Genomic DNA, 26,579 nt, shown 5'->3' with positions numbered 1-26,579 from the left:
ATGCTAGATATCTTATTTTAGGAAAAGATTTTGAGAATATAATTAAATTACTTCAAAAACTTTAGAACGTAATCAGCAGAAAAACTTGCAGGACCGTGTGAAAAACTAGTGGTTGTTTATTTGGAACAAAGCAGCTCTCACAGCAAAGTAGTAGAATGATTCATAACTGAATGTTGACATTTCCCAAAAGTTTTCTGTCACCATTGATGAATACAAAGACAGCCCAGAAAGCAAATTTCATGAAAAATTCCAACAATACCTAACATATTCCTTTCCCCTCTTGCTATTTTATAAAGCAATTCTCTCTTGCTTCTTAGGAAATGTATGTTTCCTTTATCTCAGAAATGGACCATGAAATGACATGTAGATCCCAGATCCCTCCTACTCCCATCAGACTCTACAGGTATGTTTAAACGAAGATAGCTTAAGTCTTCCCTGTGTCTGCTGTCATGCAGCAAAAGATCCCTAGAGCTGAAAAGCTTTGATGGAAGAATGAGTCCCCCCCTAGTTTCCTCAGCTTGACTGCAATATTATTACTATAAAGGCAATCCAAACATGCTCATATTCTTCTCATGAGCCATTAATCTACTTCTCTTTCATTCAACTTCATTGAAAGATACAGGTGGTCTTTTACAACACTTTTTCATAAAATGTCATAATTGAAACCTGTCTGATGGCCATACTATGAGTTTTAACTCAGTTTTTCTCAGCTTGGGTCAGTTGAAAAGCATTCACACATCTCTAACTCTATTAACTACATGGCTGCTAAAGCAAAGAGGAGTTTAGTTCATGTTATAGCATACGCCCTTTCAGATTTCCTTTAATCCATCAGAGAAGTTGAACACTGCCAGCAGCTTACAGCCCTATTAGGCAATATTGTAATTTTGACTGTTTTCTTTCACTGCAAAAATATTCCACATCTTATGACACTGTCCATTAAAAGCTGTCTAGAGCACTACTGTGGTATCTAAGAGACATGAAACATTTTGATAAGTAACAGTCACTTCTGTTGAGTAACTATTTAGGACAAACATCAAAGTTTATCTAGCATTTAAAGAACAAAAACCCCAAGGTTGATGGTTTTACCTTGATAGGATATCCATCTTAAAGAATTCCTTATAGGCACAAGCTATGAGCATAGATGCCAATGTTGACCCTCAGATTACCTTATTTTTAACAGAAAATTTAAGGAAATCATTAACAAGTGATGATGTTATAACAGATGATCCCTTTGCTTGAGAATGCCAGAGATTTTACAGCCTGTTTAAAATCTAGCTGGGAAATGTGTCAAAATGATTTTGCTCAATCTAACCACGAGATAAGCTGCAGAGGGCTGACTTCTTGTGTTTTGTATCTAGTAGTACAGCTACATGGGAGAGGAATAGGAGTAGGATTCCTCATCTCCTGTAGCCTGCAGGCTTCCATAATGGCTGCAGTGGTTCTCTTTTGTTCCACACCATAAGAAAGCTTTTATTTCCATGTTCCAGCTTCTGCAGGTTTGAACAAGCTGTGCTTCTGTATCTAAGAGGATGTTTTACCTTAAACAACAGAGTAAAATCTTCAGGTACATTACACTGAGATTTGCAGTTTGACAACTGAGGATTGATTAATGAATGTCTTCTGATTACAACTTTCTTGTAAACATGAAAGAAACCCAAAACCACTAGGGAGCCCTGTAAGATATTCTTATCTAAAAATCCTCTGATGCTACATAAGCATTATTTTTTTTAATGTCTCTGAGCTAAAAAAAAAAAAAAAAAAAAAAAAAAAAAAGGAAAGCAAGTTGGTAAGAAACGGGGTGGGGGGAAGTGTATCTACTGTTTCAGCTTACTTTATTTATAAAGTGTTTATAGCTCAGGTCAGCTCAGAGGTGCACATAGAGATCACTGTGAATCATGCAGTGGCATCTATTTTTAAAGCTGTTGAGGAACACAGAAATATCTTGCATGTTTCCATCTGGAATTGTTTTTAGAAATGCCATCTAGGGGAGCAATGCAGAAACCTGCTGTCAAAGAATAAACAGAATCTTTATGTAAGGCAATTAATCCTTCAAATGCAGTCCAATCTGTGAATGGCTGGTAAACAAATGGGGTAACTGCCAGTATAAATATTTATTTGGGAACAGAGGCAGATTCAAAACAAGTAAAAGTTTGTCTCAAGCAGTTTCTGTGCACACTCTGCAGAGAAGAAACATGAATGGCTCTAAGCAAATGCTCCTAGGAGCTCTACATGTGAATTCCAAATATACAGAAACATTTTAAAGACTTTAGTGTTATTAACAGTCCAGTGAATAGATCATCATGACTTTTTTAATTCCTCAAGTGACAGTTTGTATAAGCTGTTATTAAAGCAAATAAAGTCCAGAAAGCTATTTGATCTACATTGCTTATACTTGAAGATCCTCTAGATGACATGAAGGCAGTATTGCACAGAGTGAATTTAAATGCTAGTTACCAACTACCAGCTACAGTTATTTCACATTTTACAAATCTTAACTTTTTAAGAAGTTTTTATTCTAGAAGGGGAAGACCTAGGGAAATAATTAAATATTCTTTCTCTTATGGGACAACTTTAGAATAAGTTAATGATTCTATTAGAAAAATATTGCCATAATTTTGAAATTATAAATTCAAGAAGTAGAACATGAGAATGCTTTCTCTAGTACAATTCAATTGCTTTGACTACAAATAAGAAATTTAATTACTGGATATGACATACAGAAATGGTAAAATGTAGTCTTCTAAAAAGAAAAAAAGCTAGACTATGAATGTAGATTTTTGTGTGTGTGTGTGTGTCCATATGGTCTATTCTGGACCAGCTCACAGACAAAATAAGATGCACTCTAACTATGGAACAGCAGGGAGCTCTCTCTCTAAATGTTTTTGAAATTATCTTTTACCTGAAGCATTGGAAACCACACAGTTTTAAAGCTGAAATTTTCAACTGGCCAATACTTGGTCCCTGTGGTCAAAGCACACTGTCTGGCTGACAACTGTGACATGCAGTGTACCACTGGATAGTCACATTTAGCAAAAAGTTATGCCAAGATACAAAAGCATATCATTAAAGAGCTTGATATTGCAAGGTGTTGAGTCTACTGGCAGTACAGAACACGTAATGCCTCCCACGGTTGAGGTCAAAACCCATAATTTTTTCCATAGATACTGAAACAACTCTACTGAATCTCTTGAACACATAACACTTGTGAGGAACAAGTTTGCTCCACAAAATCTAAATGCAATATCAGAATAAATTAGCATTGGACAGGGATAAAGTTAGCTTGCTTAAAAGAGATGTATATATATGACGACAATTTTCAAGCACTTCATCTCTGGCTATGTAACACATTATCTTTTCAATCTGTTTCTTCACAATATTTTATTTCTTATGTAAATGAGGTCCAGTTATCTGGAATTTACTTGCTTCTCACAGTTCTTGTCTCACTTCGAAGCTTTCTGTCTCAGTATACTTAAAAGAGAAGATAATTATCATAGAAGACAAGAAAAACTAATGCTCTTTCAAAAGGAATGGGAATTTTGAAACAAGCTTTATTGTGATGAGAGACTCTGAAGTAAGGGCCACACATATCTGCCATGCCTGGTGCTATCTGTTATGCCTGGTAATTCAGTTATTGGTTGCTGATACAATATACAACCTCTGCTTTCCTACTTTAGGATACTGAATCCTCCAAAAAAAAGCAGTAAAAGAGAACAATGTAATTAAATGCATGACATTCACAGATATCAGGTTCAATCCCTGGAGGTTTGCTTTCTACGGGAATCAAAAACCAAAGAGAGGTTTAATTTTTTTCCTTATTGTTTAAATAGTTGAAACTCTACAACAGCCTGTGCCTAAGATATTAATGCCCAAGTAGCAAAATTTTGCCATTCTCTATAGCAAAAATCTCAAATTATTATTATTTGCAGTTTTCCAAAACAGGGACAAAAAGAAAAAGACAACAAAACCTTCTTCAGGACCCGAAGATATTCTTCTGTGGACAGAATCTCACAATGTTGGTTGTCACTGAACCTGACCTTAAAACAAATCTGCAGCACATATCTGCACCTTGACTTGTTACAGCCTGTACCATTCAATGCACCGACTGCTCCCAAGTGACTGACAGAAGAAAGCAATAGGTGTCCTTGGTAAATAGTTGGTTGTTTAAGACTCTAAAGGAATAAACTCTAGACTAAAAAAAACTTAGTTAAGTATCTTCAGCTGTTAGACTCTCTGAGTTGATAAGGTATTTCCATTCAATAAGACTTCTGCAATTTTTAATAGTTGTAAGACACAACTGTAAGCAATTTCAAAATCAATAAATGCTTTCAAACCTCAGAAGTTGTGAGCCATTGTGGTGGTTATTTTCAAATATAAATTAAATATAAGTCCATGAAATGAGTTGTTATAAAGAACAAAGGATTGATACGTACTTTTGACAGAAAAATCTACCTACCGTCATTTTTAAACAGAACAAAAACCCAGAAGGATGATGATTAGCAATAGCAAACTCCACAAACATAAAGTTACTTCACAACATCTGCAACATTTCTTGATGAGGGTTAACAAGGAACACTCTCCCAAACTTAGCAGGAAAGCTCTACTGTAACTTTTTCCTTCAGCAGAATGTCAAGAACATATTCTCTTAAAGCAAGAGTTTAATGACACTAGGTTAATGAATTTTAGTAACAAAAATATTTTGAAAGTCGGAGGTTTAAAACACTAAGCAAAATTATCAAAAGTTTATAATAAATGTACTAAAGCAGCCAAAGATTTGTTCTTATGATATGAGTCTTTCTTTCAAGGTAAAGTATATTTCCTTTTTTTAATCTATCTGCTGTTCACAAAGACACATCCCTCTATTTTTTAAAAGTATTCTAGGAAAGTGAGAAAATGCTATCAGTTATGGAACAGCCCGTTCCAGACAGGAATACAGAAAATATTGTTCATGTGTTCCTTGCCTTTATCAGCTTTAGATCATCCGGGGGGAGAGCTAGGGATAAGGAAGGTAATATTGAAAAAAACTGAGAGGGTTTATTTATATGCTGCATGATGCACTGTGTTGATTTCTGCCTTGTATTTAAATTTCATTGTTATTTTGTTCTAAAGTTCTCATTTCTGTGAAATTAGGCATGTCAAAATTCATCATGAAACTGTATCTAGGAACTAAACAGTGAGATAAATATCTTTACCGAGTCCTAGTGTACCTTTTTATGTTACCCTGCATAAGGGTAATGATTCCTCCTAGGTGTGGGCTATGTTAATCTAATACTGTTACATTACTATACAGAAGGTCTAATAAAGGAAGTTCTAGCAAAACCACAAATGTTAAATCCTGACCAAGGTCCTGAAGTGGGATGGAAAAGGAAAGTCTTGGAGTTTTCCTCTAGCACAGCAGAAAAAAAAACATTTCCCACAGTGTTTTAATAAAATACTTGTGTAACGTTCCAGGGAAAAACACATGGTCAGAGAGGCTTGCTATTTCACCTGCATCTAAAAGAAGCCCCAAAAAATGTATGTTATGTCCAAGACTTTGTTCCTATTATACCGATACCTCTAAAACTCACCCCATGCCTAACACAACCCCTTCTTAAGCACCTGAAGACCATGTTGCTGTCGTTAAAGAGGAAACCAGAAACTCCACATCAGGTAGAGCACATGCCACTACAAAGAGGTTGCTATTTATTGTTATCTCTGAGAACAGACACATAAATTTTTCCAGTGTTGTATGACAGCAATGCTACCACTTGGTTGTGTTGTGGGGCAAGCTACAAATCTGATGTTTTTCAGTCTATTTAATGACTGGTCTCTGAAATAATGAGGAGTAATAGTTTGATGACAACCATTGTGCAAGTTCAAACAGCAAAGAGAAATTTGTATGACCCACAAGAGAGGAAGGATCAGACTGACACCTGGTCTCAATATGTTCAAGTAGTAGAGATTTGCACTCACTCACAGTGGGTCTAGAGGCTAAATTTGCAAATCCCTCCCCACTGGAAGAAGACTATGTTTCTTATCTGCCTCTCATACTATGTTCTCCTTTAAAAACGGTCCCTAAAATGTAAAGAGAGATTAAAGCACCATTGACACTCTTTATTCTATTCCTCACAGTTCTAAAAAGGAAGTCAAGGAAGTCATACCTGTCCCTAGAACAAATAGTATGAAAATATAACTGGAAATGGAATAAAGACATAAACAGATTTTCCTCATATTTTATAAGAACAAATAAAATGGACATAACAGCAAATAAAAGAATGAAAACCTTCCAAGAGTTGTCAAGACATACTTCCCTTCATTCCACAGCAATATCAGAAAAATTATCTCCCTATATTTCCTCTCTTTATTTTTACAAGTCACTTGATGATTTTCTAAAAAGATGTTTGTCTAATAGCACTATTGATACTTAGTCCACACCCTAAGAGAGTTGTTTCCATTTTTTGAATGTCCCCCATCCTGTTCCCAGAATCTTTGGGAACTCAATTTTTTTTTATTAGATTTTCTATTCTACAAGGATATGTTCATATATTTAGATAGCCCTACATCAATATTTCTCCTACTGTGTTCAGTAAAAAACTGACAGTGGTTACACAATTACCTGACCCAGGTGGCAGGGTCAGAATTCAGATCCAGAGCTTTGGATGCATCTGTAGGGTAGCTCACAGACACTCTTCTGACTCATGTGCATTTCAACACTGCTCAGGAACAGGAGGAAAATGGTTTTAAAATTATAATGCAAATACAGCAGCATACATTTTATAGAAACAATTACAAACCAAATACCAGTTCTTTCTGTATATTCCTGAAAACAGGTAACATGACATGAACAGCTAACTTAATGTTTTACTGTTTATCCGAACTTCCTGGTGAACATGAGGTTTTCCAACAGTTCATTATCATTATATATGGAGTGTCATAATTTTTTTTTTAAAATAGCCATCCTACAAAGGAGTCATTTACTACTATCATCTTGAGAGAATAGCATTTAGGTAAACCCTTTCTTGATAGGTTCACTGATCAGCACATTTTTCAGAAACATCAAGAGTGTTTGACTCACTATAATCTTATTTAGGTGATTAAAACAAAATTTTGTGCCAGTTTCAAGAAGCTTCTTAAGACTTTTTATGGATTGTTCTTAAAACAAATGTCATGCAAAAATTTGTTCTTAGAACAAATGTCATGTAAAAGTTTGTATCTTTCTGATCCTGTCTTTTTACGAAGGAGAATCCCACAGAAAAAGAAAATTATGTGCTTTTAAAATTATTATTTTAGATATGGTAAAGTTTTCTGTGCTTATAAGAGTTCAAAATGACAATTTAATGACAAAAATTCTTTAAACCACTTTTTTGTGCTTTATTGTCTTTTGTTTGGGGAAGCACAGGTAAAAGGGCTCAGTAGCTCAGCAGGTTGGTGCACTTAAGTTATAATTGTTTTTCCTGGGTGCAAAACCGGGAGCAAATAGCATAGGAATTAATAAACAACAGGAAGCAAAACTTCAGCTACTGATTTCCAAGCTACTTATTTGTAACTAACTATCCAAGAAAAACAATCAATGCTATTATGCCATGATTTCTGAAATATTTTTGTGTTTTCTTAAGAAAAAACAAAGTTTTAACTTTTTAACTGAGAAAGTAACTATGTGAGAGTATATTGGTTTGTATTGCAGTAAATAAGAATGGTATATAATTCCTTGTTTGGTTGTATATCACAGACTGCAGAAGCCATAAACACACTCCTTTTGACTGGGAAGGGCAGTGTCTTGAACTGTGAACAAAAATAAATAATTTAATGAGAACTTAATTGCAATGAAGTGTAGTTATTACCCATGAAAACTTCTATTTTCCAATTTATACAGCTGTTTATTTAGTTCCTACAAATTTTATTCAGTCTCTTCATTTTCCCCATGCTTTCTCCAGGAAGTTTAGGGATGCATTTACCCTACAAGCTGACAAGACAAAGTTTTCTGTGCACATCACGTTTGCTGTTGTGGACCCAGCCCTACAACAGCTACTTCACTGGCACCTGGGAACTCTGGAAGCAGCCTCAGCTTCAATAACCATTCATACAGAGGAGAGATTTCCATATAAAAAGGGCCTATAAAAAAAGACAAATTTACAATTCCCAACTTGGAAGAGCATTGGATATTCTTATGTATTGCCAGCACAGTTCATTTGGGTCAGAACTTGCTGCAATAGGGACGCCTACAAGCGGCAATATATTTTATTTTCACATGAAAAGCACTCGGAGGTGATAATTTCCTTTTTCTCCTTTTTTATCCTCCATTTACGACTGTGAACCTTCTTGCTGAATGACCCATACAAACAAGAACAAATGTAAGAGTGAGAAAGGATACTTTTTCATTCAGAGAAATCAGGGTCCATCTTAACCAAAAAGCTTCTGTGAAACTGTGAAGGCCCCATAACAAGATCACAGGGATCTGAGCAACCCATGCTCTTACTGTGACTTATGCTGTTGGAGTATTTGGCCTTATGAGTCAGTACATTTTGACTCCAAAGTGTCCTGACTGGAGCTAGTTTATATGGGAGTAAGTTAAACATTTTTAATCCCTTCATAATCAACAGTGTTTGGGACTAATTGTTACTGTTTTCCTGAGGGGATTTCAACCACTTCTAATAGAAAATGTTAGTACTTGGTGTTTTGAGGAGGTTTCAAAGGCATCCCCCAACCTATGGAGAGCTCTATAGGAAAAATCTTTCTCTTCTTAATGGCACTGTCAGTGCCATAGGAACATACTGTATCTGTCATTGCAAACCCCTGACACCAGATTTAACCTCCTACACAAATACGCATTGCAACTACTCTTTTGCCAGACAAGACATAACTATGCAGCTAGCAAGAGAAAAACATTTAGTCTCTTGATTGCCTTCTGCACAAACTGTATAATTAGAGTTTTGTTCTGTAATTTGGTAAAGAAAACAAACAAAACCTATTTGTAATCCAAAGAACCCCAAACAGAATAAAATCAAAGCAGGAATGAAGGAAACGGGGGGTGGGGGGAAGAGTGGGCTGGGGACATGAGGAGAGGGGGAAAGGTGGTATTTTAATGTGTTTTCTCAGTCATGAGCTCCATTCAGCCTGTTCTGGAAAGAGCATGATAAGCTGCACTCACAATCATTACTTCTTTTTTTTTTTTTTTTTGTAAAATGCAGCACAAATATCTAAGGCCTCTCAGTACACTTCAAATTTTCCTTCTCTCCTCACTATAGTAAGTAAGAGCACTGAAAGTCGGATTCAGGACCTGAAAGTCAGAATCAGCCTTTAGATGTGCACAAAGCTGGTTAAGGTCAGTGGCACAGCTACCTGAGGTGGGAGGGTGCTGAGGAGCACCCTTGTTAGCTGAGGGCTCAGAGAAGGAATATGACAGAACCCAGCACATTTTAAATGATGCCTAAAAGGCCCAGTCACAGAGAGAGAGATCTCCCAAGTGCAGCACAGACGTACTTCAGCCGGCAGCCCCGGGTCACCAGCTCCAGCCACTGTTTCCAGTACAGGCACTCAGCCCTGCTGCATGGAAAGTGGTGGCAGCAAGGCTACCACTGACTTTGTTGGAAAATGGTTATTTTTTGGTTATTTTTGCCCCTATGATGAAGTATTCCAGTAAACAGCCCATTTAACTATTTCCAGACTGACATGCCTGTTCGATTTTTTATAACTTTGGCAATTTCACTGTGAAAACAGAGATTGTATTTTGCTAGTGACACCAGTTGCCAAAGCAGCATGTTAATGCCCTTCTCAGCAGTAAAGACAGCAAAATGGAGACATTGGTTTTGCAGTGAGAACAAAACAAATTGAACTGAAACATGCCCATTTTAAAAATCAACAGTGGGCAATGAACAGTTTTACTGGTATGAAACTGGAATGACACTTCCAAAACTGAGTAAGTGCTAAGCACATTTACATCTGTGAAGTGCAGTCGTATGTGACTTCAAACAAACTGTGCTGGTTATGAGAGAAAACTGCATACTTTATTGTTTAGAAAACGTGACAATTTTTCTTCCCAAGGACAATTGTTACCGCTGAGGGTCAGGTTGGAAGAGAAGAGACAAGAGGTGTTTTTTGAATGGAAACTTCTAGGTTTATTTTGACTTCTTATTGTACCTGAATAATAAGAATATGATGAAAATTGTAAAAGAAATTCTTTAGCTGGCTTTACAATTCATTATACGGTTCTCTGAATAACATTTTTGCAACCATAATTCAACAGTTGAAAAAAATAGCAGATATTTTGTATAAGGCCTAACATTGGTAAGACTGAAAAGGATAGGAATTATATCTTATGTCCATTCTCTTTTTACTTTGATCTTTTTCTCCTTAATAACTTGCTCAGTCCTTATTTGCTAAGTATGAAATAATGAAAACTTAGAGCACACCATCTTCTAGAGAGTAATAAAATATCAAATAGTACCTTAAATCTCCAATTGTCTCCCTGGTGTCAGCATTGAAGCAGGGAACAGGATGAGTAAAACACCTAAAAAAAATTTTAAAAGAATAATTAAAAATTATATTTATTGATAACACTCAATAAACTTAAAACCTACAGTGACAAAAAATGACATGGAAGTTTCCTTAACTTTTACGTATGAAACAAATGGCGAAATGGAGGGTTATCTGGGTTTAGTGGCACTACTACACATTAGAGCGTAGAAACACTATCACCTTGGGTCCACAAGGGTAAAACATTAAATTATCCAAAATGCAGTAGAGACAAGTGTGAAAAGAAGTCTTTTACTTTTGCTTTTTGTTAAGTTTTTTAGAGAAGGATAGGAGAGTGCACAGAGAAAAAGTTATTTATAAAATCATCTGATTTTAGAAATCTCATTAATAAAAACTTAAATACCTCAGTGGTGAGCAATTACATTTTGTCAAATAGCTATTTACACTACCGATTTTTCACTAAAAAAATACAATAACCACAAATGAAAACCAGGACAGCAGCAGCATGGGAAAGAAGTAGGATGGGATTAGGGTCTGATATTGAAGTCTTAAGCTCATTCTCTGTCCAGATGGACAGACAAACTTTCTCATGTTGTAATATTGTTCCATTACACTTATATGGCATGGTATTATCCAGAAATGGCTAAACCACTCCAACAGCACTTGTGTATACAAGAAAGTGCAGGACCATTACTAAAGAAATGCTATGATTTTGTGAGGGCTGTGGGACCAAGCTATGAAAAGAGAGCTCTACCACACCTAAAATAAAATTAAAATAAATTAGAGAAATAAAAAAAAAAGTCAGAAGGAGCCTGGTCTATTGAAGTGGATGACAAAAATCCTATAGGATTTTGGTCAAAATTACTAATAATGGTTTAAAATGCTGCTACAGTATTATGATGTGTCAGAAACCTGTATTCTCACTCTAAATTCTCACTGGTCTTCTTTGGGATGTCTGGAGACTAAACTAGACCTTACCAAGTCATACCAAGTTATTTGGCTTGATACAGAAAATGGCGGTGGAAACACTGACTTATGTACTGATTTGCTCAGAACAATGTTCCCCAAGAAACTAATACATAAATGAAGGGAAAATGTGCTGCCACACAAACACAGATTCAGGAAGTCATAAAACAAATAAATGAGAAACCTAAAGGCCATAGAAAAGAAATATTTTTCTCTTTTTCCTGTATCTGTTCTATATGTCTCCCTTTTAAACAAGAAGAATTGGAGGCACATTAATGAGGAAATTTGATGTGAGTTTCCAATTTGACTCTGAAAATTAGGACATCTATTTACCATCTACCAAAATTAACCTAATACAAGAGTAAAATATTTCACAACTGTTGGAGCCAAAGGACAGGACGTCACAGCCTGATGTCCTTAGATCCTTGCTGATAACTCAGTGAGACAGGCAAATTATAGCAAAGTGCAAGCTAGTGACTCAATGCAGGGGTAACTGCTGAAAAAAACAGCACTACGTGTACATTGTGCTAACATTGTGCTTACACATCAAGGAAGCACAATGGTGTTTCAGTGCTTTCAGTCCTTAAATACTCAGATTCAGAGTTTTAGTCCTCAGCACTGCCACAGTAAACAGCACTTCATGTATGGAGGTGTTTGCTGAACCCAGTGTGATGCAGGGAAAACTGGTCTTCTGGATAATAACCTGCTGATAGCTATTGTTCCAGCTTCCAGAAACTGCAAGCTATTTATGATTAGATGTTGATAAACTAAATGTAGATGCCTAAAATAATGACTTTAACCACAACCGTTTGCAGGAAAAGAGGAAGTGTGTTAATGACCTTAGAATAATGGTGTTGTTACCACACAAATACTTAATAATAGGACTACAAATCTAATAGTCTTCACTCTGTTCCCAAGGGAGCTTTACCTGCCAGAGATCAAGCTATGGCTTGGCTTAGGATTTTATGATTGTGGAAAGTGATGGGACACATTCAGTAAGCACACAGGATCAGGAACTAGAGTTTCACATCATGTCCACAATAAACTGCACCACAGAACACATAGTCTGGGTTTAACTGAGATACTGAAATTAGTTTAATAAATAGGCAATGTGACTTACTACTGCAATGTGAGTCTTCTATGTGACTGTACAGTAAATTAAATAATGGTTTTCTTCTGAAAACACATCACTTATAGTCACCCATAAAAATATTACTGGCTTTCAGCTACACATGCCCATGTTAAAAAAAAACCAACACTGCCGACAATTAAAAGATTAATTTATCATATTTTAAGCATTGCTTCACTTTGTATACAATATGACAGAATGGGTTTACAATGATAAGCAAGAGGGTAATATGGTGGCAGGACAATGATGGGGTAGGACAGTGATGTGTCAAACATTTCAGTTCTTTGTACTTAGAAAATAAGAAACCATTGACTGTGGTAGTCAGAAAACCTCTGAAAGGCTTCAGAGAAATGAGAAAAACAGCAGAAAGTCTGTAAAACTATCACTCTGTTTTCTCAATTGAATAGTATATGAGTATACTAGAAATATAGATCACTTCCACCATCTTTACTTTTCACATCAGATTGAATTACCACAATGTGAATTCCTAATGTTAAAATTTGTTATGAATCTAGTCTTTCTTTTGCAGATCAGCATCTACATTAACCACATAGACTTAAAAATTAAATGGAGTAGCTAAGCTGATCATTATTAACCAAGCTTACATTTGTTGATCTATACTGCTGCTGACTAGCTTGGCCTCCAATTTAGCAGCAACAGATCCCTTTGTCTATGGTGATGGATCAAAGGTCACACTAACTCCAACCATGTGGAGCCTAATGATAGCTAAGGGAGACCCATGATGAATATAAAAATAGAACTAAAGATAAACGCTTTAATCACAAGTGACAAATTACATTTTTGATGTGTCAAGTTCAATATTAATTATTTTCAGCTGCTCTGCTTTTTCTTTTTTCTTAAGGAAACTGCAGCAATCTGTTGACATGCCTGGAAAAGTTCAGGTGCAGAATGACCTCTGTTCACTTTGCAGATTTACAGGAAACCATATACTATCCTTGGAACATTTAAGTACTATGGCCTGTGGAAATAGTGCGGCCTGTTAAAAAACATAAGTCCGGAGATGATACTGCTCTTTCCCAGTTTTAGAATCAGCTAAATCTTCTACTTTTGTTTTAGGTACAAAACAGACAAAACCATCAACAGTGCTCTACCAGCAGAGAATCAACAATTGTCTGGAGAAACATTTATAATTAAATAACTTTCTAATAAATTAAAAACATTAAATAAATGGTACTTTCCACTTTTCCAACTAAGGTGTCCCTTCAATATCAGCCTAAGCCAGCCATTCCCTTACAAAATTCCCTTATATGTTTTATGCATTTTTTACCACTTTATAAATCCATTGCCTACTCCAGTGTTTTGGAAAACATCTTTTATTCATGGCAGAAAGCTAACTGGGCTGTAAAAATGAACATACCCAGAAATTGTTCAGTAAGTAGGAGGAAAAATGAATAACTGTAGTAGTTTAAAAGGCAACTGAGGAGCGCAACTTGACAGATCCTGAGCTAATAGTTTTTTCCTTGTCCTTTAAACTGAAGAGTAAACATTTTATGATCATTTCATAGAAATAATGATATTTAATCTGTTGACCACATATGATGAACTAATAGCAAAATCAATCAGGGAAGAACACTGTGGTATTTCAAATACTGAGTTATATGCAGAATCAGTTAAAGCTTTCCATAACTAAACACAAACCAACTCAAAAGATATGGTGATCACAAATGAACTCTGAAAATACTCTTAATACACTTGATATCTGCTTGGGACCTCTTAAATTATAAATATCTGAGATCACTGCTTATTCTGATTGCTGGAGACAGCAATAGTATGAAACAGAAGCACTCACATGAAAATAAAATAAAAAAGGAAAAAGGTAAAAGAAAAAGAAAGAAAAATGAAAAAGAAAAAGAAGTAAAAAGTGGAAAAAAAAGGAAAAGAAAAAAGAACAACCCTAAATTTAAGAAGAATTTGGTAAGGTAAAAGCTTTGTAGCAGAGATCTACCAGCAAAAGCATCTGGCAGCACCATGAAAGCCATTGCACTGGGAAAGAGGCCAAAACAGAGAATCATTCTGTTGATACATGTTCAAAATGAGATGAATTGAAGGGCCCAATGGGCAGGCCTGAAACACATCTATTTATTTTCTCCTGCTAAAAAGGTATTTCTGGAGATAAGGAAACATTTCATAAAGTGAAAGAAAGAAGCCCAGTCAACCCAGTAGATCTATGTCGCTGGGGAAAATTATTTCAATCCTTCATCTCAACCAATGGCTTCCAGCACTGGGATGCAGATGTTATCAATGAAAAAAAGGTTGGAAAAGGGAGATTCATATGAACATCTTTGAGCTATTAAGCAGAAGGGCTGCGTTAAGGCTCGAGCTCTTTGCTTTCCGGCTAAGAGCTAAACACCAAAACTGCAGTGGCTAATGAAGTGGACAGAGAAAAGAAGGATTTCTGGCATGCCAAGGCAGATGAAAGCAGCTGCACTACAGGATCAGAAGCAGCTGAAATCTAGTCTTGCTATCTAGCAGGGTCTGCAAGATGTCCTTGTAGAAGACAGGGAGCAACTAAGGATCTCCAGTAAAGCTGCATCAAAGCTCCATAAATAGAACAGTTATGTGCATCTTACTGTGTTTATGTCTTTTGCTACTGGGTGTTTCAGTTTGGGTTTTTTGGGGGGGATCTCTTTCATGAAAGAGTGTATAAATGGAGAAAAGTAGACTATTAAATATGAGAAAGTTTTGTGATATCTATGAAAGTTTATGACTGGGGCTTCAGACCACTATTTACTACTCACTTTTTAAAATTGAAATCAGGTACTCCTCATTGTCAATCAACTTCTGGATAAAGTGGTTACAGAAGTACTAGAGATATGCTAGGTGACGAAAAGACACCCACAACACTCTATTCTCTGGCTTACTAGACTAATTGATTCCACTACTGACCTGAGAAAAACCTATACGTATTCACAACATGATAGGGTATACATTTTTTCTTCAGCTGTGTTCAGAAGCAATCAAAGTAAATCATCTTTTTCTCAGTGGTACCTGATGAACATTCATGAAGAGAGTACTTGGAGTTATAAACTGGATATAAATGAGTCATCATGCTTTATTGCATTAATGTATGCATGTTTTCAGGGACTGACCTTTGGACTGACCTGTCAGAGGTACAGCCAAGCCATCATCCACTGACAGGCCTTTACTGAGGGAGAAAAATCTTTGTAATAGCACAGAGGAATTTACTAATCTGACATCTAGTTTAGCAGATTAATCTTGGATTTTCTTTGATCATGCCTTGCAACAATGTGCAGCAAGGCAAACCAATCAACAATCATTAATTAAAAGAACAATGAAGAGCAGAGGCTATTTAGTTATGAATGGCACACACTGACTGAATATTACGAGTTCTCAGATGAAAGCAACATTTCCTAAATGACATAGATCAGTATTAGATAAGCTTCAAGATAGCTCTACTCTGTAAGAGGGAGCACTGAAAGAATATTATCACAATCCAGCGAAAAAAGCAAAATGAAACTAGAAAGCTGCCTTTGGGACTTGGTTGAACCAAAGCCCTGCACTGAGATTCATGCCATCAGGCTTTTGAACACCAGGCAAGCCCTACAGTGGGTACTCATGTATTGTCTGCAAACACTAAGGTCTGAAAATTCTGATCTCATAAAACAGGTAAATAAATAACAGTGTGACCCTATTAATCTGTCCCAGCCTTTCTTAATATCAGGTGATATAGTACAGCTTGCTAACACAATAGGAGATTATCTCGAATGCATAGACCCAGATGCTCAGCTGGGATAACCTCATTTTTTTACTGAAATCAGGAGATTTATATTTCTTTACACAAGCTAGAAATGTGATCTTGGATGTTCTGCAACTGAATTTTTTATTTCTTGTATTATGTAATGCAGAAAGTTGAGAACTGTTGAAAAGTCGTTACTCTTACAACAGCTGACTGAAAGTACGATCTGGCTCAGCTTTTGCGTTGTAAACCAGGCCTGTGTTCCTACCTGTATGACATTATAAAGAATGACTAAGCTTTAATTATTCTGGGAAATGAAGTGAATATAAAACAAAAGTGAAATGCTTAAGGGCATTTTGTTTCAATAGAAAAAGTATAAGGAAGTTACAGGTGTGTACCAGCTTAAAACTTTATTACCTAAATAATTGCATAATTATACACTTGGAAAATTGTTTTATGCAAAAAATACTCTTTAATGTTTGCACAGTTTCTTGTGCTGTTTGAATATTGAATGAGATATTTATGTCCAAATGTAAGCAGATCTTGTAGAAGTTCAAAGTACTTATTATTATTCTTCAAGATTTTTCTTAAAACTCCTTGTCAACAGAGAGTGCAAAGGTGATCAGTGAATGCCTCCTGAGTGTTTAGGGCAATGAAGCAGCCTGGTAGGTGGGGGACATTCTGGCACTGTCAAAATTGCAAGCCAAAACTGAAAAGCAGTAACGAGACTAACAAAGAAGAAATTTCTGATGGTCCACAGCTTTTCAGCTAGCAGAGAAAGGACTAATAGAGCCAGTGGTTGAAGCAAAATCAACGAGGTGCACATTTCAAAAATGTGGCTATTTAAAAGTCTATCTAAGACAGCATAGATAGTTCACCAACCATAATTTTCAAATAAAGTTTAGCATTTTATAGATAGATGTGTTACAGCTTAAACAGAAGCTCTTGGCTCCTTGTGTCAGATAGCAAGCAAGCCTGTTTCACCTTGCTAGGCAGAAGATCTGAAGTAAATACCTACCCCTTCTCTTCCAAAATCTATGATTATCTGTCTAATTTTGATGCCATTTCTAAAGCCATACTGTGAAATGGGTAGAATGGCATTAGCTTACATTTGTCCACTGTTCCTGCATCCAAGTACGGCTCCTAGGTACCAGGACATGAAAATAGATTTCTCTTTCAATAGACAATAATTTATCCTTTTTGCTTTTTAATTACTTTTAAACTTGAAAACTAAGTGCACATTTTTTGCCTACAGATACTTTCATGTGAGGCTTAGCCAGAGAGATCTTTACTCTGGATATAAAAAAATAGAAAAATCTCTGAATTTACTCTGGATTAAAAAAACCAAACCAAACCAACCCAAAAACTGTTTTTCACTTCCATTGTGCTTAAGGAAAAAGTCCACTAATTTCAGTTACAAATCATAAACAAAATCTGGCCATAATAAGAGCAATTCTATTGGATCTATATTATGAAACCATCTCTTCACATGGGACACCAGCTCATGTTTCCAAACATGTATACCTAACTTTGAGTGCTGCACCTAATCATCCACAAAAAAAAGATGAAAGATCTACTCGAATACATGAAATGAGGGCGAGACCTATTTCTTGAGCTCTTAATGTACAGTGTAGGATCATATCCAGGCACCCTTGTTCTCTTCCTTCTTCTTCCCAATCCCTTAATAAATATTTATGCTTATTTGCAACTGGTCCAACTGACAATAATCTCTGGTTTGAAAACAGGTGAAAGCACAAATGCATACCCTTAGCTCCAGAGCAGAATAACAAACTCTGATGCCTTGAATACTCTTTACTATAAATCTTTCAGGGTAAAAAGAATGTGCCCATGCCTGGAAAGTGATTTGCTAAGAAATGTTTATTTAATTTCTGTGTCAGGCTTACAAGAGTCAAGCAGTAAACTGTGCAGTTTCCTACTTGCCTTTGAGATCATTGCCAAATGATCTAAAGCATGAATGGATAAAGTTGATAAAAACAGTTTAGACAAAACAACAGAATTGCAGACTAGGATGTATTTCAGGCTATAAAATACAGAATTTCTGCTATGGAGACCACCTATAGAGTATCTACTGTATTAGTTTAAACCACAAGATACAAGAAAGTGCAGAGGTGCCAAATGTGACTGATATGATTGCAGCTAATTTCAATGTGCCAAACCTCAGAAAGAGTTCTCTTCTAAATTCAGCAGGTCTGGCTACATCTCATGGCTTCTCCTATATCTAATACAGAGAAGAACTGTAGAATGGGAAAGGTTTTGTGGCCTAGCAAGCTGCCCTCATTTCATAAGCATTTCTCTATACCTTAAATTATAATTGACTCTTGAAAACTTAATTTCATTTTTTGTTAGAGTAGCTTTAAGAGGCTTTTTTTAATAGGACATTTCTAATCCATATGAAGGTGAAGGCTATTTTTTTCATGTCAAGATTTACCTTTATTGAATAAAAATAAATAGTTACATTTCAATGAATTCACAGAAGGTAAATTTTTTACCCAGACTCAACACAAAGCAGTTAAATTTTTGTCCCAAGTAAAACTCTATTTTTTTTCCTAAACCACATTTTGAGTAAAGTTTAATAATGCATGTTCACCTGAACTTCAGCAGCCACTGTTATGAAAATTATTTTCTTACTTTGGAAGCTTCCTGTTAATGGTCTATATTTTCTTGTGAAACTAGATGCTCTACATACCACAGTTCTGAAACTCTAAAATTAAAATGGATTTGGAGATCATTAGCACTATTTGCAAGGAAGATCCCTATAAGGGTTCTCAAGCTAAGAAATAAATCTTGAAAATGACATCTGATATGCATATTTCAGGAAAGAGTATTCAAAGAAAGAAAACCAATAATTAAGACGGCAACAAAATCCCATTACTCTGTCACTTAGCAGTTTCTTCAACCACCCCAGCAGTGTTTGAAGGCTATCATTAGAGATGTAGCTCCCATAATATAGCTAGAAAAATAGTAACAGTTCTCAGAGGAGAAGTAAGGGAAGTTATTAAGAAAAGATGGAATGAGAGCAATTAGAGAGTAAGGCAGTAAATAGATTTAGAACTCATAAGCATATAAGAAACTAATCTATCCTAACACAACCAAGATTTTCATCAGTCCTAGCTAGAGAATTCTAATTCTCATAGCAATTATGCATTTTATAAATTATCCTAAATGAGGATTTCTAGAATTTTTCTATGACACCATATTACTGTAAATACCACTGCAACACACAAAAAAAATGTATTCTTGTATTTCTAGATACAATCTAGTCTTTCAGTAACATAAGTCAAAATGAAGGGCATTCAGTAGAAGAGAAATGTTTAGTTTGAAATGTGAGACCTTCAGATAAGACAAATTTTTAAATCAAATTATGCAGATCTTTATAATGCTGATTTACATAAACCTGGGTCTTCTTTCAAGGACTAGAAATAGGTATTTTGGAGAGGGAAGATAATTTAAAGCACATGCTCTCTCTCTCTCTCTCTCCTTGACCAAAGGTATATTAGAAAAAGCTACAGCTTTTATGTATAAGGGAATGAAAGATTTTTCTTGATCTCCGAGGAAAGATAAGAATTCCACATTTAGGGAAGCAGGAAAGGAAAAAGAAATCTTAAAATGCAGCACTGTAAACATAGGGAAACTGTTATTTAACATGGTGCCTGTAACACCAGGGTTCTGGGTTTGGCAAAGAAAGGTACCCTTCCAGTCCTACATCCCCAGCTGCTACAGAATATTTCTTTGCAAAAATAAAGAGCTTTGTTGCAGAAACACGTGAGCCTATGAAGTTGCTAAGGGACCTGGAGAAGCTTAGTTCCAATGTTAGAATTATGTAATTCAGAACTGACTGTGAAAACACTTATTACATGATTGTGAAATCTATCACATGGATCTTACCTCTGTATACAATTACATACTGTACAAGCCTGCAAAATTCATTTCCAAATAATTGAAAAGGACAAAAATAAAAAAAAACACTTTTGTGTTTACAGCTAATGTCACAGAAGCCCTTTACATCATATATGTACACTCAATGTAAAATGTAAGATCATGAATCTTAAGGCAACTCATCATCAGACTGCTCTGCATAGAAAACTGATTGTTTCTCCCCAGCAGCTTGGCCTGGTCAATGATACTGGGTAGGAAAAATCTTTTTGGCACAGTTGGGGATGTACCCCTACTGAGCTTACAAAATCCCACAGTACAGTATGTTCAGGTGCCTAGGGTCTCTCATTAAAAAAAAAAAAAAAAAGGCACCAAACCAAAAAACCCACCAACCAACCAAAAAACCCACTGTATTTTAAAGCAGACTTTTTAATCTCAAAATTAGCTACCTATGAAATCAACATAAAATTATTTTGTTCTGTGCAAAATTGTCACAGTGAAAGAGACTGTGGAATGGATAGCAATCTGAAGTGCAATTTTCCATTGCATATGTTTTTCAAAGATAAACATCTGCTCAGGACAGTTCGCTGTTAGTAAGTGAAAATAAGAACCAGAACTAATAGAGCAACTGCCAGCAGCTTCCAGATCATTAACTATTGTTTATTTCTCCTCATGTTCAGACATCAGACTGTAGTGATGGAAGATACAGTCATTAATTTGGGAGTCATTTCAAGATGTTCCCATAAACACTGAATCAGGATACTGGCAGGCTGCCTAAGAAAACTTGCTGCCAAGATCTTTTTTTTTTTTTTTTTGAGTAGTGATTTTCATTGTTGCCATTATTTTCTGCTTTCTAGTCCCTACAATAGACCAACTATAGGTAGATCACCAGAATTTATACAAGAACTGACTTTTTATACTTTGTTCTGCAGCTACAGAAGGTTTTTGCCTCTGTTAGAACAAATCCTTTAAAAATGTTGCATCATAAAGCATCAATTATTTTGTTCCTGACCTCTCTCATGGCAGCCAAAGGGGGGAAAATTGTTTTTCCTTACCTAACAGAAGCCTATTAAAGTGACAGGTGAGCTGTCAGAAATAATTAATCTGCAAGACTTCACAGAAAGCATGTCTGTCCTCCCTGAAAATCCCATGTTTACAGAGTCTATCCCATTTCTTAAAAAAAATAGTTAAAAAAAAAGAAATTCACAATCAGTTTTCTCTATGATAATGCTTGAGTGGAAAAACAGTGAAAGTGCAACAATAGAATAAGAAATTGCTGTAAATAACATCTTAAGCATGAATAGGCTAATACTAATAGGTTTGTAAAGGAAATATTTGAAATATAGAGGCTCCATATTCTTACATATAGGTCAACTCTCCTGGATAAGTCCTGTTCAGGACTACAATATTTCATACCTCCTGAGACTGAATACTTGACAGGACCTTTAGTTTGCATGGTTATTGTGCAATAGTTGGATGGTGTATGAAAGCATCAGAAAACCAAGAATTTATTCTTAATCTTACTACAGTAACATGGATGCCACACTTAGTGTATAATGAAGCTATTGCCAGTACATACAAATGATGACAGGCTAAGCTAATTATTAACAACAGCTTTTAGATTCTCCTGAAGAACTAAACATTTTACAAATTAATTGAAGTTTATAAGTTTACACAATAATTTTATGACACCACTGATTATTTAAAAAACCCTGTGCATTACTCTCAAAGAGAACATCTTATATGAGAACTTTTTGTCTAATCAGAAGAGGAAAAAAAGTAAAAGACAGAAGATTTTAATTTTTTTCAGACTAAAACTCCAGATTTCCCAAACTTTATCTATGTTCCAGCTCTTATGTGGCACAGATACATTCAGGTTTGAGGGGAAGTGGAGGATGAGGAAAAATTAAAAAAAAAAATCTAGAGTAATTCTATTGCTAAGTTAAGGAATCTTATAGTATATACCAAAAAGTCCTGAGGAAGTCAAAGTTGATGGCTTTAAATGTCAAATAATTATTTCTTTTTTTTCTTATTTTGAAATAATCAAGAACAACAATTCCCTAGTGTTCTTTTGGTCTGGACATAACTGAGTAAAATGTGGAACAGTAATATGAGACAGGTCAAGTAAACTGCTTTTATAACATTGTCATTAATTTTAGATTTCCTTCATAAAACCATAGTAATGTCTTCACAGTCTATTTCCGGATCAATAAACAAAGAGACCAAGTTTCTCATCTGATAACCATATTTTTATTGAAAAAGCATGAATTAGTAATTTAAATACTTAAAAATGCCCTAGGTTAGGAATGTCCAGCCTTATTAATCCTACATACCACATCATAAACCCCAAGAACATTACACAGTACATACTTCATAATGCTAAGAACTCAGTGGATAGGGAGCTCAAGAAACTATTCACGAGCCAGAAATAACAATGCTTCCCCCATAGTTCTTCTGTTTAACTGCAGAATGGGAATGAGCTAAAGTACACGTAGGCTCAAGGGCCTCTTAGATCTATCATTTTGAGCAGGTAAGGATGAACAGTTGCTCATGGAACTAGGATGAACTAGGTCCAGGATACCTGGCAGCTCAGCCCACAGGGTGATTCTGTCCCGCAGGAGCCTGGAGCTAGCAGGGACACTGTAGCTGGCCAAGAGTTATCTTCATCTCAAGAACAGCTCCAAAGGTTACCCCATTTTCACTCCTAGTCTTTCTTTTCAAAGGAACTTCCTTTCAGGAACACAAAAGACCTTGAAGAAGTCTTGAAGCTGTGGTCAAACTAATTAAAGGCTGTTTAACTGTGAACAAGAGTAATATAGCTTGACCACATTAATGGCACCTATTCCTCTTGTTTTCCCATAATTTCCCCTGTCATTAGTCCTAAAAGGTGTTCTTTGTGTAAGTTACAAACAAGAATAATTTGCAACTCTAACCTGAGCCTGGTCTTACATTAAGGAGCATGTTTTTTTCTGCTAGAACGGTTTTTACATGCAAGGTTACCACATGTATCAGGCTCCAGTCCAGACAGACTGAGACAGAAAGGTCTGAAGAGTGCAGAGGTTATGTTGCCCATCAGGGCACTTGCAGAATGCCTACACAATGAATAGAAATGGAACAAGAACCCCAACATCATAGGAGCAAACTCCGTGTGTCCATGATCTGAGGAGAAAGGGTATTCCAGCAAAAATTAAGCTAGAAGATCTTCATAGGATATTGCCGTTTACCAACACTGGTCTCCAAAAGATTTAAGTGTCTTGGTTTGGATCCAGAGGCATTAGTTTAATAATTGCTCAGAACTTTTGCCTAAACCTTCGTACTGCTGACCCAAGTAGGGAGGCAAGGCCTTGTGGGTATCGAAACACAGACATCACATTCTTGCATGATATTATCTATGGAAAGTGATGTAGCTTAATCATGGCAGGCTTACAGACTACAGAAACTTAGACAAAACTTTGTTTGCAAACCTTGTCTGACTAATTTACCTACTACCACACTTCCAGTTTTCTAAGCTGTTAGTCAAGAGTGTGAAAATAAAGATGTCTTTGTAAAATGTCCAGAGATTCAGTGAAGTTCTTATTCCATCAGTACTTGCTAAAGGGAAACCAACGTCATGACTGGTGAAAGCCATGTTAATGTTTAATCTGAAGTAACAGAAGGGAATAAAATCCAGATTTATCTCAACTTCAGTTTATTCCAAAGAATCTCCTACAAGGGCTTTCCAGCAGACAGTATGCAAGACATGCATAGCAACAGAAATACAACAATCATAACACTACCGGCCCAGAAGAGCTATCTGACCATGTCTGGAAATTACTACTTTCAGTTGGCAGGATGACCTTTTAACACTACAAAGTAATTATTATTATGTTGGAATTAGTTATACCATCAACTTGTTAGAAGATACTATTAGCACCTTAGTTTTCTTAAGTAACTTTGCTTTCTTAAGCATATTATCAAGTTCTTTTTAATAATCTTCTATCAGAGGACATATAAACAGATTATACCTCCCAATGACTTCAAGTCTCCAGCTACAGTACTTATGAAGTATGAAAACTTTCTGAAGTATGAAGACTGTCTGAGAAATACAAACAATGAGCACAGACATTCTTTCAATCCTTATTCTTAGATATATGGGAGATAAATGGTTTTAATGAAGTTCCCCAAACCAGCTTCTGGTATTAACTACAGGCCTCTGAGGAATGCACTAAAAATTATTTGCCACAAATATTTATCTTTATAGAGCATCCTAATTGGTATCAATCTAAATGTTTGCTACAGAATTATTACAAGAAAAGGGCAAGCATGACACAGTATTTACCAATACTCTTTAAAAATAAAGCAGTATTGAACAGACAGAATTTAAAAGAAAACAAAGTGAGATAAAGTTTAACCATACAGTCATACATCTTTGCCAGCAATTTTTGTAGAAAAATATTTTGAAGATACTGGCATTTAGTCGTACTCTTAAAGATATTTTAGTTTTATTTTTCATTTGAATTTGATGTCTAAAATGAAGTTAAGACCTCATAGGAGTCTTTTCATTTGCATGAAGTTAAGCATTTCATGGACATGAGACTTACACAGAGCACGTATTTGACCCATTTTGTTGGATTATACCCACAGCAAATTTCAGAGTTAATTCTGATGGGAAAAACAGTGGATTTTGAGAACAGAAATTGCTCAGGATTTGTAAGAAAAAAAAAGAATAATTATTTTATTGCATTTTACTTGTTAATGAATTGTAAAAATATGACCAATTGCACAGGACTAACATGATAATTTAAGATTTTCTTTTTCTCTATTGGTAAGTTTTAGTTCATGTTTAATTAATATAAGCTTAATTATTTTGTATTTATACACACATAGATCTTAATTGTATACATAAATGTACACATATATACACACGTCACAACATTTTATGCATCTTGATAGAGTTAAGTGTGAGTATTGTTTGAATATGATGCATACACAAGCATAGAGACAAAACTTCAGGATATTATGATCTGGCTTTCATTCTATTGAAAGCATGGTAGGTTTCTTTGTTTGTTTCTGTCTAGTATTCTGGGATTTTCTTTTTGCCACAGCTACACTTTTGGATGTGAATTTCCTTTGTATTTCCACAATCAGATCAGACTTGAATGCTTTAAACTCTCCTCGAGTTTTCTCATTACAGACATCTTTACTGAGTTTTTTTGAGGTGTAACTTTCAACTTTGCTTCCCATTCAGAAATTGGAATTCCTCCTTAATTTAAGCACTTCAAAAATTATCATTGTCATAATATGCTATCAAATCCATACTGCATCATCTGATTTCAATAGCTAAAGTAACTGAATATACCTTTTTTTCCCTTTCTGTTCCAGTGCAAGTCAGAAAGCAGAAAAACAGTTTCTCTTTAACAATAACAAATTCAACTATGTAACACATCTTTTTTAATGTCTCTTTTTTCCCCCCAGAACTTTGTCCACACTAATTTTCTCCATTCAAGGTAAAATTTAGAAGCCAAGAAATAATCTGTTCCATTGAAAACTGTCCTTGAACTTTTTGTAATTGAACTTCAGGACTAAAATAGAAAAAAATTCCGAAAGGAAGGATTTTTTTTAGTAGTCTAAACAAAACAACAACTCCCTCTACACATTGCCTGAATTGTCCAACTCTCAGGATTAAAATATAAGCTATACAGAGAGATGCAATATCTAAAGAGTCCCAACAAAGTATCTGGAGCACTGCCATTACAATAATCAAAAGAAAAAATTACTCAACTAAATATATTTTATAATATAGCTAATGGCAAATACAGCAGTAATAAATGAAGTGGTAACACTGCTTAATCAGAAACACACTGCACTGTAGTGTGACAGGGTTTTAACATATTTATTAGAGGAAAATTTCTAGGTTAACCTAAATATCCTTAGAGGTAGTATTATCAGAGGGTTTTACATTATTCTCTTCTCACTCGTATTATAGTTCTCCATTAGGCTATAAAAGAGTTAACAAAGCACTAAATCCCTAAAGAAAATCAGAGTAGAAAAATAAGAAACCAGGTAGGAATGGAATCCAAGTTATGGATGCACTGATCAAACTAAGGAAAATTAGAAGTATTTGGAGAAGTCATTCAATTCCAACAATACCAGTCACTGTTGAATTTTAGCATATTTATCTGAAGCATCTACCTCTTGTGGCATTGCTCTTCAACACCATATACATAGCATTTTGGTGTTGATTTTGGGTTTTATCCAGTGGAATTTGGTTTCATGTGTGAACTTGAGTTTCCAGACTGTTTTCAGAAACCTTCAGTGGGTGAAAAGAAAATTCAACAGGTTCTTCCTCATGGGTCTGTTTAAGCTTAGTCTACTGTGATGGAAGATAAGTCTTTCCTCAGAAAGAGTTTGATAATTGTCATTCAACACATTATCAGTTACACT

This window comes from Corapipo altera, unplaced genomic scaffold, assembly GCF_003945725.1.
Source record: "Corapipo altera isolate COAL_440 unplaced genomic scaffold, ASM394572v1 48b, whole genome shotgun sequence".
NCBI lineage: Eukaryota > Metazoa > Chordata > Aves > Passeriformes > Pipridae > Corapipo > Corapipo altera.
Note: the sequence above shows the minus strand (reverse complement) of the source record.